Raw genomic sequence first — 17,874 nt, 5'->3', positions numbered from 1 at the left:
TGGTGAAGGGAGTGCCAGCATCTTTGAAATGTGTGATTATAGCTGTTCTCCACAGGCTAAAAGGCTGGTGGGAAATACAGCAGTATAAATGGGTTCCTGACTTCATTAGGCAGTCTGAAATTTTACTCTGCTTAACAATTAGCTTTCTAGTTTCATAGATTATGGTAGAAAACACAAGACCCCCAAGTTAAAGACAAGGGATTTGTTAATACGTGGTATGCCAAGCACCATGAGCATACGTACAGCAGTTCTCCTTGCCCCTAAGTTCCTCAGGGGTAATTCAGATGAACCCAAATCAATACATGAATATGAAATGGGTTACATTTCAAGAGAGGAATGGTGAGATGATGGAACTTGAATCTTTAATAATGAGCAGTAAGCATGCTTGCCCTTTGATGGAAGGGAGATTCTACCTCTGTCTTCCAAAACTGTAAGCATACATGTTCTTTGCTCCAAAGGAGACATTATTTTTATCATTTAAGGCCATTTGCCACACAAACAAAACAGATAATATAGAACAAAGACTATCAGTGTCTTGCTCATAAGACATGCGGAAATGCAAGAGACACATGGAGAATTATCACTCAATATCCATCTGTAGTTTCTACCATGTCCTAGCTTCTGGTAAAATTTCCCATTACTATGCCACTCTATTGGCCACTCGGATTAATCTGAATGACAGAGGCTAGGACCAAATATGTTCAGTTTGCCTCATACAGATTTAATTGAGGCTGTTGTCAGTAGGACTTCAAGCAGCAGATTGGGGCCAACCCACAATATTGACCTCAAGGACCCTGGCCCTACCAGCTGAACATATCCCCTCAACCATCAGAGTCTACCTTAGAAAGCCAGGTGGCTTTCTCCTTAAGTTTCTGTATTTACCTTTCCACTAGGCTTGAGGAATTGATCTAGGTACAGCAGGATATACTAGCAATTACACAGACTTTGCCTTGGCCCATATACAGGAAATCTAGGGCAATTCTATCATCTACAACAACACTGGCCATTAAATTGAAGCTTCCCAGAATACTTTCTATAGCCAAGGTAGTGTCATTAATCACTTCACTAAAGTCAGGGACAAATTTTTGTCACCTTTTATAATTGGGTAACTCCTGCTATCCAGATACCTTCCCACACAACATGTACATAAATAATGGATCAGTTATCCTCTGGGAAGCTCCCCTTGATTAACCAAGGGTAGCTTCATTTTGGAGAGATATTTACAGCCACCCAGGGTCTACATGATCCATTGATGGTGTTTCCTTAACATTTGAAGATTTCTTAAGATACCCCTAAGAAAGTTGCTAGTCATTTTGTTTTGGAGCAAGAAGCAAAGGAATGCCTAACTTCTTCATAAGAAGTATATTCCCAAAGACATATATGGTGCTCTCCGAAAGTACCATGTATGATGTGTGGGCCCTCACAAGAGGAACCTACATCAACTTTAGGTATAGGCTGACTTCCTTTATGATGAAGGCTCTTGGCATGTTTCTGAAAGACAGATTGCATTACTGTCCATCCCTCTCCTATAAATAACCAGGTCAAAAGTATGTCTTTTCCAAGTGCCAGAATTATTGCTCTCCCTCCACTGCCACAAGATTGCTGTGCCTCTTCTCAGTGGCCACAATTGCATTGTTTTGCCAGTCATCACTTACTTGTACCCAGGCTCTCCAACTAGGAAGAACATATTCAAGATGGACAAGAACATTTTTATAGAATTCACAGAGACTAGACAGACTACCTTAAGGGCATTCAATAAGTGGTATACTCAACCAAGTAATTATTATGCCATAGGATCAAGTTAGTCCAATAAGGGAACCCAGGTTGCTAACTTAGAAATAAGTTAAAATCTGGGGCACCTCGATGGATCAGTTAGTTAAGTGTCCAACTCTTGATTTTGGCTCAGGTCATGATTTTGGGGTCTAGAGATCAAGCCCCACATTGGTCTCTTCCCTGGGTTGGGAATCAGCTTGAGGTTCTCTCTCTTTGCCCTTCCAGCCCCTCTAAAATAAATAGATCCATCTTTCTTAAAAGAAAGAAAATAAGAATAAAAATATAAAGAAGAAACTTAAATCAACCAGGCCATCTTTTAATTGGGCTGCCACCTCAGGGTATACCAACTAGCTTGGCTTGGAGTTATCACTGGGGGACAGAAAGAGTTATTAGGCTCAGCAGTGAGCAGTGCAAAATACTCAATTTTCCAAAGGGATTGGTACAACCTGACAAACCCTTTGTCTCAGTCATTACCTAGAAAGAGGCCGAGAGAAGATGATCCCTTTCTGGGGAAGATGGAATTTGATGATGAAATTGTCATATTTCTAAGGTATGTCTCCAAGGAAAAAGTGAGGAAGACAGAAACAGAAATGTTTTTTAAGTAAAGTCTTTAAAAAGGTTGTTTTAATTTTGTCAATATTAGATGCATATAGATAGTAGGAAGCATGGAAAGACCCATCATATACCTTGACCAAAAGCCCATTGACTAGTAGTTTCTTTTATAAAATGTATACTATTTTTGTAGGGCTGAAAATGGTCTGGAAAGCTGAAAATGAACCGATTAGTTTCAAGAGTCACAATGGTGTGTTGGGAATTGGCTAATCAGGCTGGGCAGCAATACTGTGCCTTGAAAAGTTTTCAATAGTGGTAAGGCACCATCAGTAGGTCTAAGAATGGGTTGAAAGTCCATTGTGGTCAGTGTGCCAGGAGTCAGCACAGACAATTGCATAAACGTGTGGCAAGAGGCATAATTCCAACAATCTAGAGTCCTTTAGTTTTTCCTAGTCTAGAATGATAGATGAGTTGTTCTATTCAGTATAATTATGGATTGCCAATGGTGGCACTGTGGGCAGTACTGTTTCCATCAGCAGTCTCCTCAGAGAACAAACCCTTACCATGGGCATCTATATAAATGACACAGGTGGTTTGATGAGCAGTTGTGACTCTTTTCTCCCACAGTTCGCAATCTTAAAGAAGGGAGTCTCTGATATGCCAGTATGTTGTTTTCCAAATAGCAGGCCAAATAGCTAGGTCATTGGCAAGAACTCAAGAGTCAGTAAAAATATAACAAGCTTCATCAAGGAGAATATTGGCCAAAGCTATGAAAATGTCCTTGGGATTTCCCCATTGAGCAAAGTGACCACATCTATTTTCAGTTCTACAAACAGAGTTTGAAAAGCTACTGCAGCCCTGTGAACACAACCAAGTTTCAATTTAGCCAAATCATCCATGAATTAGGCTAAGGTATTTAGGGATATCTCTCTGAATCTAGGATCCAACAGATGCAGCATTAGCTACATTTGGGTGCTCCACTGGGGCAAGTTAATTACATTGGACTTTTTCCTTTTGGGAGAGATGATAATTTGTTCTCACTTGAATATACACTGAGTTTTTATTTGCTTTCTCTGGTCACCTTGTTAAAGGACGACTATTCCAAGATTCACTGAATGCTCTGTCCTCAGTGATTTTAACTTGCATTAGCACTGCTTCTGACCAAGGAAATCATTTTACAGTGAGAATTTTAAATTTTAGACAAGGTAACTATTTCAGAAGGCTTTCCTGTGCACTATTGTATGTTTATCATCATCCTTGCTCTTTACCCAGTAGATGCCAGTAATACCCCCATACATAAGTCATGACCATCCAGAATGTCTCCAGACATTGCCAAATGTCGCCTGGAGGGCAAATCACCCCTGCTTGAGAACCAATGATTTATGGCAATGTATTGTAAACCTCACACAAAGAAGAGCTGGCTTTATAGAACTGTTGGGTGGCCTATTTTAGAGTCAGTTACAGCATCATCTGGGAGACAATAACACAACCTTGGGAGGCTGGAATGGTATTTTTTAAGATGTGGTTTATTCTCTGAATCAGTGTCCTATAAAAATGATGATTCTCCCACAGCCAGAATACATTGGTCTGGGAACCAAGGTACAAAAGATGGCTGTCATCTCATTTTTATATCAAATGATTCACTTAAAAATTTTTGCTCTACCATCCCCACAACAATGGCTCTTTTATGTTAGAGACCTCGGTACCAAAGGAATTATTCCACAAGTATACAAAACAATTGTTTCAAAAGATTGAGAACTGAGATCATTGTCTCATGCTCATTTTGTTCAGGGGGTAAACATTCTGAAGAAAAAGTGGAGTTTGAATCTTATCTGAGGTGACTGAGCCTGCTCAGTGAGGATTGTTGTCACTCAAGAGTGGCAGAGGGAGGTGTAAAAGGAAAACATCCAGGTTATCTCTTAGCATTGCCATACCCAGGAAAGTTAATGGGAGAATTCCACATCTGGATATGAAGCCTATCTTTTAGAAAATTAATTATCTCTCCCCCACTGTGGGCAATTAGGAAATCTGGAACATTTTAAAAGCGGTTTTAAGGTATCAGAGAGCTACTAAGTCAGCCAGGCTATGAGAAGAAAACCCACTGAGATGAGCCAAGAAATTCTGTGCTATTTTTTCCATGCGTTTTCCATGCTAAAGCCTAAGCAATGAATGAGGAAGGGTTGAAAAACTGAGTAAAAAGTAGCTGTGAAGAGTCACGGAAGCTGAGTAGATCTTCCGCTGTCTCACAGGATGGAGAATCAAATATTGGAGATCAAGATTACTAAGGCAACCAGATTGTGAGGCTAGAAATTCTAGAGGGAAGGAAAACACATTAAAGTGAGCCAGGCCTTCTACTTCTTTTTTCCTGGAATCATTATAAGTTGCACAAGCCTAGAGTTGGAGATTATGAGCAGGAAGCGGAAGCTAAGAGACCCAGACATTAAGCAGAACTATCAGTAGTTTCACAATACTAAGGAGATTGAAATTAAAGGTCAGGGCCCACCAAGATAGAGCTCTGTGATAAACATCAACAGCTTTGAGATCTCCCCCAAAATACACCCTAGTGATAAGGACACACTAGAATACATCAAACCTTATAATGACTGAAACTTAGCCTTAAATCAGATCAGTCCCTGATTGGATTAAGTGATTTACTCCTATTGTAACTATCTGCCAAAAACTAAAGAAAGCCCTCTTTGGAGAAAAATAACATCATATAGATCATCTATACCATATTCTATACAATATCCAACATTCAATAAAAACTATCAAGAAGCAAAATTGAGGAGGAAAAAAATAGAAATCGATTCACAGGTGCTTTAGATAATAAAGTGATGGGATATAGATGTTAAAAGAACTAAAATTAACATATGCTAGAAAATAAAGGGCAAAATACAAACTTTGATCAGGGAATTGTTTCAAAGAAAAATCAAATGACATTGAGAGATACTACAAGAGAAATTAAGAATACAATAGAGGGGTACAAAAGCTGATTAAACACGGAAAAAAAAAAGAGAAGTAGTGATCTGTTGGATAGATTATTAAAATTATCCAGATTAAGATAGGGTAAAAAAAAAATGGAAAATATGGGCCATGACAAAAAGATCTAACACTTGTGCAACTGGACTCTTGGAAGGAAAAAGAGAAAGTATAGCAGAAAAAATATTTAATAAATAGGTGTTGAGAATTTTCCAAAATGGAGAAGAGCCACAGACTCAAGAATGCTTAAGAATCACAAGTATGACAAACACAAAGAAAGTCATAGCTAGGTAAATTACAGTAAAACTGCTAAAAAACAAAACAAAGACAAGAATATCTTGTGTGAACCCAAGAAAATCTACAAAGCAGCCAAAGGAGGGGGAAATGAGTGTGTGTGTGTGTGTGTATGTGTGTGTGTGTGGAACTGTAGTACTTTTTAAGGACCATAGTAATAGAAAATATAGAGACCAGAAGACAAAGGGATGGGGCAGCCCAGGTGGCTCAGCGGTTTAGTGCTGCCTTCAGCCCAGGACCTGATCCTGGAGACCCGGGATCGAGTCCCACATCAGGCTCCCTGCATGGAGCCTGCTTCTCCCTCTGCCTGTGTCTCTGCCTCTCTCTCTCTCTCTCTGTGTGTGTGTCTCTCATGAATAAATAAATAAAATCTTTAAAAAAACAAAGAAACAAAGGGATGACATCTTTTAAAGTGTTGAAGTAATAGCCACCATCCTAGAATTCTAAATATAATGAAAATATCCTTCAAAATTGAAGGTGAATGGGCAAAGACTTTCATAGATACCTCACTAAAGAAGATATCCAGATGGCAAATAAGCATATGAATAGATGCTCCACATCATATGTTATCAGGGAAATGCAAATTAAAATGAGATACCGTTACACACCTATTAGAGTGACCAAAATTCAGAACATTGACATCAAATGCCACTGATGATGTGGGGCAAAAGGGACTCTTATTCATTGCTGGCAGGAATGTAAAATGGTACAGACACTTAAAGAGAATTTGGCTGCTTCTTTTTTTTTTTTTTTTTTAATTTTTTTTTTTTTTATTTATGATAGGCACACAGTGAGAGAGAGAGAGAGAGGCAGAGACACAGGCAGAGGGAGAAGCAGGCTCCATGCACCGGGAGCCCGACGTGGGATTCGATCCCGGGTCTCCAGGATCGCGCCCTGGGCCAAAGGTAGGCGCTAAACCGCTGCGCCACCCAGGGATCCCGGGCTGCTTCTTAAAATACCAAACATACCCTAACCATACAAGTCAGCAATCACACTCCTTGATATTTATCCAAAAAAAGTGGAAAACATATGTTCACACAAAAACTGCACACAGATGTTTGTAGAAAATGTATTCATAATTGCCAAAAACCGAAAGCAACCAAGAGTCCTTCAGTAGGTGAGTGGACAAATGAATTGTGGTACACCTGGACAATGGATAATACAGCATCAAAAAGAAATGAGCTACCAAGCCAGGAAGCCATGAAGAAGAACCTTAAATGCACATACAAACTGCAAGAAGCCAGTCTGTAAAGGTTACATAACATTATAATTCCAACTATAGAACATTCTGGGAAAGGCAAAACTATGAAGACAATGAAAAGACCAGTGGTTGCCAGGGTTAGGGGGAGAGGAAGGAATAAATAAATAGAGGATGTAGGATTTTTAGGGTAGTAAATAGTCTATACTCTACCATAATGATGGAGACATGTCATTACACATTTTGCTGAATCCATAGAACACACACCAAGAGTTAATCACAGTGTAAACTATGGACGTTGGGTGATAATAATGTGTCAGTATAGGTTCACCAATTGTAACGAAGGTACTACTCTGGTTTGTTGATAATGGGGGAGACTATCTTGGTGTAAGGGCAGGAGATAAATGGGAAATCTCTGTATCCTTCCTTCTAAAGCTACTCTAAAGGACCCCTGGGTGGCTTAGCGGTTGAGCTCTGCCTTCGCCTCAGGGCCTGACCCCAGAGTTTTGGGATTGAGCCTCACATTGGGCTCCCTGTGAGGAGCCTGTTTTTCCCTCTGCCTATGTCTCTGCCTTCTCTCTGTCTCTCATGAATAAATAAATAAAATTTAAAAAAATAATAAAGCTACTCTAAAAATATGCCTAAAAAAATAAAAATGAATTAATTAAATTTTAAATTAAAAAAAATTAAAGGTGAAATAAAGGCAGCTCCAGAAACAAAACCTATGAGAATTCATTACCCACTAACCTGCACTCGAAGAAATAATTAAATGATTTCTTTTGAGTAAAAAATGTAATACCAGGAAAAAAGTGTGGAAATGTAGAAAAAAAATAAAGATCAAGGAACAGAGTAATTATGTTGATGAATCTAACTGAATATTCACTCTTGCAAACCATAACCAACAATAGAAGAGAAAATAAAATAATTATAAAAATGCTTCATTAACCATAAACCATGATGAAAAAAAGGCTATAGAATAAATAGGACAAATAGAAAATAAATAGTAACATGGTTATAAACCCAAATACATGATTAAATGTAAATAACTCAATAATCCAATTAAAATATGAAGATTTTATGACTGAATGAGAATAATAAAACCCAACTATAGGCTACTTAAATACATACCTTAAGTATAAAGAAAGACCAAAATTGGAAGAAAAGGAATGAGGAAAATATGGATACAATATGAACTTTAACCAAAAGAAAGCTGCTGTTCCAATACCTAAAGTCAACTTGGCCAAGAAGCATGACTGATTTATATAAAAGGGTCTATCTACAAGGAAGATAAAACAGTTCTCAATTTGTTTGTACCTAAAAGTGTAGCTTCAAAATACATAAAGTCAAATTTCATAAGACTAAATGGAGAAGTAGACACATCCACCATCAGAGTGGGATACTTCAATATATCTCTCTCAGTAACTGAGAAATTGAGAATAAAAATTAATAAAGATATGAAAGATCTGAACAAATTTGACCTGACATATACAGAACACTGCATCCAACAGATGCAGGGTACACATTCTTTTCTTTTCTCTCTTTTTTTTTTTTTTTTTTTTACACATTCTTTTCAAGCACACATGGGACATTTACCAACAGTAGCCAATTTGGACCATAAAACAAGTCTTCACCCATTTTGAAAATTGAAACAAATGGACTATATTCTCTGACCATCTTGGAATTAAGTTAGAAATCAGTAACAACAGGAGAATTAGAAATACCCAAATGTTTGGAAATTAAGCAGTATATTTACAAATAAACTGTGAATGAAAGAATTCTTGATGGAAATTAGAAAATAATTTGAACTAACTGGGAATGGAAATACGGCACATCATAACTTGTGGTATCATAACAACTAAATGTGATTCTTGTGATCTTTGTATGGGGTCATGCTATAGATCCTACAAACATTAAAAAGATAAAGCTCAAAAAAAAAAAAAAAGATAAAGCAATGCTAAAATGAACAACTGCATGGTAATCAGAAAATTCTGAATAAATGTATAATTTCCTAGGGGAAAAAAGTTACTAAAATAAACTCAAGAATAATAAAAAATAATCTGGATAGTTTTATGTGTATTCAAGAAATTGAATCTGTAATTTGAAACTTTTCAGAAGGAATATTCCAGGCCCAGATGGCATCCCTAGTGAATTCTTCTAACATTTAGGGGAGAAATATCATCAGTCTCCAAAGATTAGAAAACTTAATGGAGGTTCACAACCCTAGGTAAGCAAGATTATGAAGGCCTCAGAACTTTCAGGTATAAAGGTATGATTTAACCCACTAAGAAAAAACTGCCTGCAAGCAAGGAGAACATGGAATGAGTAATAGAATAAGGAAATCATAAACATGATCTATAGCTCTTTAACCAGCTGCAGATATGAAATTATAATATCTACCTGTATTTTTTTCCTTGTTATATGATATGTGTATGTTAAAATTTATATACATATTTTTTAAAATAATTTTTCTTTTCCTCTCTTTTCCCCTCATTAGTTATAAGAGTGTATTGGTGGTAGTTTATGGGATATATAGGCAGGATCATAATAGTACAGGAGTAAGGACATGATCCAGACATGTTAGACTTATTGCTGAACACAGTGACTAAGGAGCCATGGTGAAGGAGAGGCAGATAGAAAGCAGACAGTGGCCCAAACACTGGCTTTCCTACTGTTAGTCTTAGGTTTTCCCAATCCTGTGAAGTACCCATCGTGCTTATAACTGCCTCTCTCAAAGGCTCATGCAACCCCTGGAGGTGGAGGAAGTACAATATGATGATTTGTGCTAACATGATCATCATCGGTATAATGAAGGCATTTGAAAAATAAGAGTTGCAGGTGGCATATGTAGTAATGAGAGAATGAAACACAGAGTGAGCTCTCTTGGGTCGCTGAGGATCACACCCAGAGGCAACGTGTCTGAGTAATTCCTTCTGAACAAGCATAGCTCAGTGCTATTCCTGGACCTAGGCCTACTAAATATGTTGGGGTTTGATAGTGATCAAGATTACACATCAACAGATAGTTGAATGAACAAATGGATTAACATCATATGTTAAGAATGAGCCCAAGAATGTGTTTGAAAACAGCTGCTATGAGAAGTACTGGGACAGAGTCATGATAACAGACCAGCACATTCTGGCCCCCAGAACAGAGTCAGCTATTTGATAAAACTAAGGGTTGTGTTTTCTGATATTGCTGCTCCAACAAGCTCAAATCCCCCAAGAGCAGACTGAGAAGCTAAAGAATGAGTTCTAATCGAGCCCTCACTAAATCAAAAGGGAAGTCCAAGCCCAGAAAAGATGGGCCAATTATCGACTCAGAAACATGGGTGGTTCCCCCCATGCTGCTTTGAGTTCCATTAGTTTTTTGGCTCAGTTGGAAAAACAGTACTTCTGGTCACCTGTCATAAGCAGGAGATTCTTATCTTAACAAGAGATGATTTTCATGTACTTGGAAAATTCCCATCTTGTTACAAAATGTTATGAAATAACAATAGATAACACATTTTCTTTCTTCCTAAGAAGCTAAAGTACTTTGACATATATCTTATTTAATCTTAAACAACTCCTTGGATTTATGGGAAGGAGAGGGTTAAATATATTTTGCATATAGAATATTCGAAGCTTCCACAGAAATTGTATGTCGAAAATGGTCGAGAGTAGAATTCAGTATCTCTACCTTCCAGCCCAATGGCTTGTCTTAGACTTAGCCTTTCTTTGGTGGCTTTCGGTACCCAGTTCTACCCAAAAGAAGTTGACCTTAGAACCTATACTTCCATTCAGTCAACAAGGATTTGTTGGCATTCGCTGTGCAATTGACTGTCAGGGGGGTATGGTGGATATTGTGGTTGATAGGCAAGATTCATTCCATCCCTCCTCTGATGAATGGTATCAAAGCATTCTGTGGAATTGCTGGTAGCTTGAAGGGTAGATTTGATATGTCTGAAGGGTTATCCTATCCCTCATGACAGTGACTGGGTTAGAAGTAGGCATGTGACCAGAGATTTTCTGGACGCTTCTGAGTAAGTGCTTTCTCACTCTTAAGAAAGAGCAACAGGAAAGCAGACACTCCCCTGCTGATTGCTACTGGCAGGCATCCCACAGCCCCAAGAGAAACTGCTTTAGGATTAAATTGACACTGCAGACAGCAATGTGGAAGATGAAAAAACCCTAAGTCCTTGATGATATCACTGAACTTCTGGATCTACTAAAGCTGAAGTCCACCCCTACTTCTGATATTCCTCACATATGTAAGCTGAAGAATAACCTTATTGGATAAGCTAGTTTGAGTTGGTTTTCCTATTGCTTATAGATGAAAACCTTCTAATGCAAAAGGACTAAGACGAACTATGCTCACATGCAGGAAGAACCTACTTCTCCAGTTCCAGTGCCTCCTTTGTAGTCTTCATTCCTTCATCCAGGACCTGGTGTTCACAGGTCCAACAGCCCAGAACACAGCTTTATTTCTAACCCCACATTCTCCTCAGGCACCTTCTCACAATTTTTAATAGTCATGGTCCCAGCCACTAAATATCTTAGGTTTATGAAGGGATCCATCCTTATTTATAAAATCCTCTATGTGAGGTTGACCTGGGCATATCCATGGTCAGGGTCATGTTGAGATAGGTTAGCCTCAGCTATATATTTCTTATTGTACTTCAAGACTTCTTCCTGGTATTTTATCCTTAAGGGAAAAGATGAAGAAGGCATTGTGTTTCCTGTTGTCACTTTCCTGTCCCACATAGTGATTTTCACTCTCCTTGATCTCTCCAGTCTTTAGTATGCACAGAACTATTCCCTAAGCTCCCCTATGCACATGTTTCCCTCACTTGATGGTCTTCCAAGACCAACCTAAAAGAGGCTATAGGTATCCAAACTTGAGCTTTTGAAAGAAGACTTCCTACCCTACAACAAAGGATCCAGTGTAACTGAAACTGCTCGCTGAGCCTGGGTGCTAGTGCTGTACTGAGCTCCAGTCAGAGTCTGGGAACTGGGAGCTGGGACCAGACCAGAAGGCCAAAAAAGAGCAGACTCTTGGTAACTTTGAGAAACCTATTCAGGAATCAGCTAGGGGATAAAATCCTGGATAGCTTCACCATAGGGATGAGGGAGCATTGACTTTGAAGTTAGCATGACTGAATTCACTTGTCGTATACCAAATTTATCAGCTTTGTTGCCTGTGATAAGATCCTTAACTTCTCTGAGCTTCCTGTACAATGGGGCCAATGATTGCTGCCTCTTCGGGTTGTTTTGAAGACAACAGAGACAAAGTACCTAGTGCACACCTCCTTTCATGGCATCTTTCAGGATCCTTTACTCTCTTTTCCCTTGTGTGAAATCTGAAAGTAGGAGAGTGCTCTGCACAGGGGAGGAAGTTGGGGCTTGGAGCCAGGATACTATCTGATTTGGGAGCACATGTCCCAAGGGAAAAAGCATACGTGAGGAATCTAACAGTTCAATTCAATACCCAGCTCTATCACTGGGTGAGTGAGCACTGCACTCATCCCTTCTAGGACTCTCCTTCTCAGTACACAACAATGTTGGACTAAATAACCTCTGAGGTCCCTTCTGGGTCTCAGAGTTTTAGGAGGAGGAATTGACCATAGCAGGCAAGGCCCATAGGAGGATATGTTTATGTCCTCCCACAGCCCCTCTGCTGGCCCCTGTGAGTACTCCCTGCAGGTTCTCAGCCCTCTGCCTGTGGCCACACAATACCCTGCACTGTCTTCTACCCTCATAACCCACACTCCATCAAGGAGACACATGGTAGTGCCTTGACTACCCCTTTTAAATTAACCAAGCATCATGTTTGAGCCCATGTTTAAACAATTCTTTAAGGGCTCTTTTACTAATTATTTCTTCCCTTTCATTTTATCAGTTCCAAATTAGGAATCACTTATTGCTTTAGGACTTTTTGCTACAGGATTCTATGTGACTGCCCTTTCAACTCACTCCCAGTGACTTTCTCCCAAGGTCTGATCTTCATTGTCTTCATGGAAACTGCTTTTCTGTTTGGGCTCATCTGAATGCAGATGCCTTTCTCAGTTTCACCTTACATAGTTCAAATGATTTCTTGATAACCTTGTCATGGTCTCCATAATATCTCTTTTCAAGAAGATGTCTTTCTTACTGGTTGCCCAGCTTGAGGTAACCATGTTTTGCTTTTATAACAGACTCCAAAACCGGGCTTTCTCTTTCCAACAGAACTGCATGCTTGGAAGTTGAGTGAAAATGTGGAACTCAGGCCATGTGTGCTGAGAAATCCCAGGTGATGTGTTCTGAAAATGCAGATTTCTGACCTCAGGCATGATGCCAAAAAGAAGTTTTAATGTCCAAGTGTTTTATGCTTCAAAGATAGGCCCTTGTGGTTGTTGGTTTAAACTTGCATACTACACAGGAAGCAATCTGATATCCCACTGACTGGAACCCATAAGGTAATTCAAAATTGCTTAGATTGAGGCCAACAACTTTGCTGAAGATTTGATACTCTCTAGAGATCATTGCCCAAAATAGGTGAGTAGAGTAACAAGTTGCTCTACCAGTTCCACACATTACAGGCCAAATTTAAGAATTTAAGTATTAAGATAACTAAGGAATTTAAGTATTAGGATAACCAAGAATTAAGTGTTCGGATTAGTTTTATACTCAGTATTTTCTGGCATTCCATAGCTTTTTAAAAGTTTCTGAATCCTCATTTTTAAATGTTGGATATAGTCCTTTTCTCATTTTGTTAACTGCAAGCAGATAGGTTTCTTCACCAGAAGGGGTGCTCTCCTGTCCCGGTCAAATAAAGGTATAATATTGCCTTTATGGTCCCCTTTCTAGGAGATAACTTTAATTCCACATGGTTGCTTAACCCAATTAAGATATTTCTTTAAAATATCATTTAGTTCAATAAATATTTATTGACAATCTGTATATGTAGAGCACTAAAGATGACACTAAAATGGAAAGATATTATGTATCATCTCTCAGGCTTACAGCTTAAGAGACATATTATAGGCAAATATAAATAGATGATAGATAGATGATAGATAGATAGATAGATAGATAGATAGATAGATAGATAGATATAGAAGGAAAGAGATATTTAGATAGAGATAGAGATAGAAACATACAGTGAAAATTGGTCAAGGAGGAAATTAAAGACCCCAGGAGAATCTTGCAAAGTCTTATGGAGGAAGTGGTGTTCGAGCTGAACTAGATGGGAAGCACTGACACAATTAGAGGTGATGGGAGAGTGTTTCACATGAAGAGGACACCTGAGTCCCCATTCAGGAAGAAGAGGAATGTAGACACAGGTGAGAGACAGAGCATGGTCTGCACAGTGTCCATGGGACACAGCTTTAGTAGACTGAGATACCAGGTGAATATGAATATTTACCCAAGAGGCTCGTAGTTTTTCCCATTCTAGCTGGGTGCTCTGGGATTGCTCAAAGGAATCACTCACCAGCATTGTGTGTAAACCACAATGCTGTATAAACCCAGAATATGCTGTATCAAATTGCCCATGAAGAAGCAACTCCATGGAAAATCAATACCTATTGCAAGCCAGCATCTGCAATTCTGAGAACCTGCCCCTAGACATTCAACTTGGGCTCAGGTTGGGAGCCATTTTTTGTTTTCGTTGTCCCTGGCTTATTTTGTTAGCTTTGCCTCTTCCAAGCAGGAGTCACACAGGCTGGTTTCAGCAGTAGATTCCACTTGCTCTGAAGGTGAACAACCTATATCATTGAGATCCCCTCCTGAGTGCCTCCTGGGGAGTTCTGTGCAGGCCACATACCTCTACATCTTAAATCATCCCATCCCAAACGTGTCCTCCACATTTGATGAAAACCTTTCCATCTGTTTTTACATGATGCAATAAGGCTCTAACAAGAGAAACTTAATTTTATCTATCTAGGTGAATAGAAAGCACCAGCGGGATTGGTGGCATGCTTTAAAAGGCACACTCCAGTGGCAGTGAGGTTTATGGATAATAGAATGGGTCAGGGCTGTTAGGAGGATTTTACAATGCTCCAGGCAAGAGGGAACAAGACCTGAATTAAAGCATTGAGACTTAAAAGAAGGGGCAGATACTGGCGGCGTTTTGGAGATAGGATCAAAAGGGTTTGGCAACTGATTGAAGGTGCAAGGAGAGGGAGGGAGAAATGCTCAAGCAACTTCCAAAGGTGTGAGGTTGAGTTAATGGGAGGATGATAATACCATTACACCAGGAAAGGAAACCCAGGAAGAGTGGTAATTCTGGCACTAAGGGGGGTTACTTATGTTGAAAATAACAAGAATACGCTTGGCTTCTATTCACTGAATTAGTTATAATTAGGGCGACTATATAATTTTACCATCTAAACTGGGACAGTGTTGAGAGAGAAAGGAGATTCTTTCATAATTACACCAGGACAACAGGTCTAAACCAAGATTGTTCCAAGTACATCCAGATGTTTGGACTCCCTATTTATAATACCTCTCAGTGCTAGCCCAGTTGGGGATGAGTGTTAATGAAGCTGGCTCACAGTTCATTGGCCTTAGGATCTCAGAAATAGGGGGTAGCCTAGAAAAACCATATAATATAGCCTCCTGCCACTACTAGAAAGTCCTCCACATTCCATTCCTCAAGTCCAGCCTCTGCGGAAACAATTCCCAGGGACAAAAGAATTACTTTGACGGTCAGAAGCCCATTCTGGTTTTGGACAGTGCTAAGTGTTCTTTATTATCCTTAGGTGAAAGGGGCTTTCCCATATACTCCACATGTTGGTTCTAATACAGTTCTAATAAGGACATCACCAATATTAAAACAGCTAACATTTACTGAGCACCTACAAGGGCCAGCCTTATGTGTATTACTTTTTAAGCTCCCCAACACTTGTATGTATAAGGAAGCACCCCCATTTTACAAATGAGACAGCAAACACTGAGAGAATGTTACCTGCCAAAGACACATGGCTCATAAATGGTTGAGTTCCATCTCCATGACCCCAAAGCCCATAGTCTTTCCACAATAACCTGTATCTGATCTGTACCATGTGGACTAAGTACAATCACTCTTCCATATGTCATCTCTTATGATATTGGCAAATGATGATTTCTTCCCCTGCTGACCTTATTTCATATTCCATCCCCCCTACATCAGCCATGCCAGTAAAGCCCAGCTTTTTTGTTTCAAAATTTCTGGATCGTTCACTTCCAACAGGTTTCAATTTAGTAATGGGCCTTTAAAAATGTGATATTTGGGATCAAACCCAACATTTTAGGTATGTCCCAACCAGTCAAGACTACAGCAAGCCTCCTACTTACTCTGTTCTAGGCACAAGGCTTCAGGACAACGTGTAGCTTCTGAAAGTCATTCTTTTGATCCATCTCCATAAGTTCTTCATGATCAGTAGCATATCACATGCATGTCCAGGTGTCAGGTATCTACAGCAGGTCTGCATGTAGAGTGTGGCAGTGTGATGCAATTGGTTGCTAACTCTAAATGCCAGTTTTGCTGATAGTGGGGGCTGTAAAATGTTGTTCTTGCTTGTCAGCACCTCCTTCTGGCAACAGTGTCCATATTTCTTTGCCCTTTCCTCCTTTATGCTAATAAAGATGAGTCAGATGCCGTCAGTGGGTTCTAGCAGCAGAACTCATCACCTAGGCTTTCCCAATCACATTCCAACTCCTTGCCTTAGGGAATGACATCGTGATGGACACGGTGAACCATATCAGTCAGCTACTGCTCTGATAATGCCATGTAACAAATTATTCCAAAACTCAGTAGCTTATAAATACAGGCATTTGTGTTCTTGCCTGCATTTCTGCAGGTAGCTGAGATCTGGCTAATAAAGCCTCGGCTTGGATGGTGTTGGCTGCAAGTGGATGACTGTATGAGACCAAAAGAAGCTTGAGCATACTTACACAGTTGGCCTTTCTCCCTTACCACACTTCTCTCTTTTGCCATACCTTCAATGTAAGATTTGTTTGTGCAAGGAAGGCAAAAGACATATGGAGAAACCCTGGACATAATCACTCAGTTGGAGGCAACATCATTCAAGCCTCATCTTTATCAGTCAAATCTCAGCCACCTGCAGAAATGTAAATGAGAAACAAATGTATAAGCCACTGAATTTTGGATAATTTATTACATGGTTTTATTACAGCAATAGCTAATAGATCTAGTCCACGAGTCCAGGGTTTCTCCATGCATTTTTCATCTTCCTTGCACAAATTTTACATACAAGGAATGCTCTTCTCATAGCAAAAGACAGAACTGTAGCAAGAAGGCAAGCCCAGCTGAGTGAGTACACCCTATCTTTTTGTTAGCATCACAGTCACAGAACAGATCATGACCAAGGCCATGGCCAAGGGAAGAAGAGGTCTATACTTTGCCTACTTTGAGGTGTTGGCAAAAAGTTATATATATAATATTGCTATAAGACAGTGAAGAATTATGACCAAGAAATAACTCAACTGACCACAACAATGTAGTCAAGACCACTGAACTTTACTTCTTAGACTTTCATCTGAGTCCTTCAAGAGGCAAACTTTATTTCCAGTGGATTGCGTGCTATGATTAAATGAGCCTTAAGTTTGGGACTACCACTCAGAGCCAGAATTGAGCCACCTAGAGAAAGGAGAGCCCATAGGTGGAGCCTCTTGACAAGAGCTGAGCCTCCAATCAAGCTGCACCAGAAGTCAGAGCCACCTGTTGAACATTATTTAGTTATGGGAGCCAATATATTACTTGTTTTGCTTTAACCAATTGAGTTGGGCTTTCTGTTACTCACAAATAGAGGAGTCCTAACAACTATTGTGAATGAGTAAAATTGTCCTCACAAGTGAGCTATAGCACATGATTACTAAGCCTGTAACCACTCTAGCCCAGATTTTTATAGCACAGCCTTCTGGCCCATTCATCACTGCTGCAATCCTTCCTAGGTGGCGTGATGGTATGCAGTGTATGAAACTAGAAGACCATTTCTTCCTATTTCCTTCAAAGTCTTTTGAGACCTTTCTAGTCATTAGAAAACTAAACTGATTTTTAATGATATTTTACCCTATTAGAAAGCCCCTTTCCCCTTACTTAAAATATTTCTTCATGCT

At 39.4% G+C, this 17,874-nt stretch overlaps 1 long non-coding RNA gene across 1 annotated transcript in view; it reads right to left on the bottom strand.

Annotated features, from left to right (window-relative positions):
* The window catches only part of LOC140639397 (uncharacterized), a 50,357-nt gene that overhangs the window by 25,085 nt on the left and 7,398 nt on the right, over window positions 1-17,874 (bottom strand). The window contains exon 4 of the long non-coding RNA XR_012036131.1: window positions 16,090-16,856. This is a non-coding gene — a long non-coding RNA (uncharacterized lncRNA). The remainder of the gene's footprint in view (window positions 1-16,089; window positions 16,857-17,874) is intronic.

Source organism: Canis lupus, chromosome 9, assembly GCF_048164855.1.
Source record: "Canis lupus baileyi chromosome 9, mCanLup2.hap1, whole genome shotgun sequence".
Classification (NCBI taxonomy): domain Eukaryota; kingdom Metazoa; phylum Chordata; class Mammalia; order Carnivora; family Canidae; genus Canis; species Canis lupus.
The sequence above is the reverse complement of the archived record's forward strand: the minus strand, read 5'-3'. Positions and strand labels throughout refer to the sequence as shown.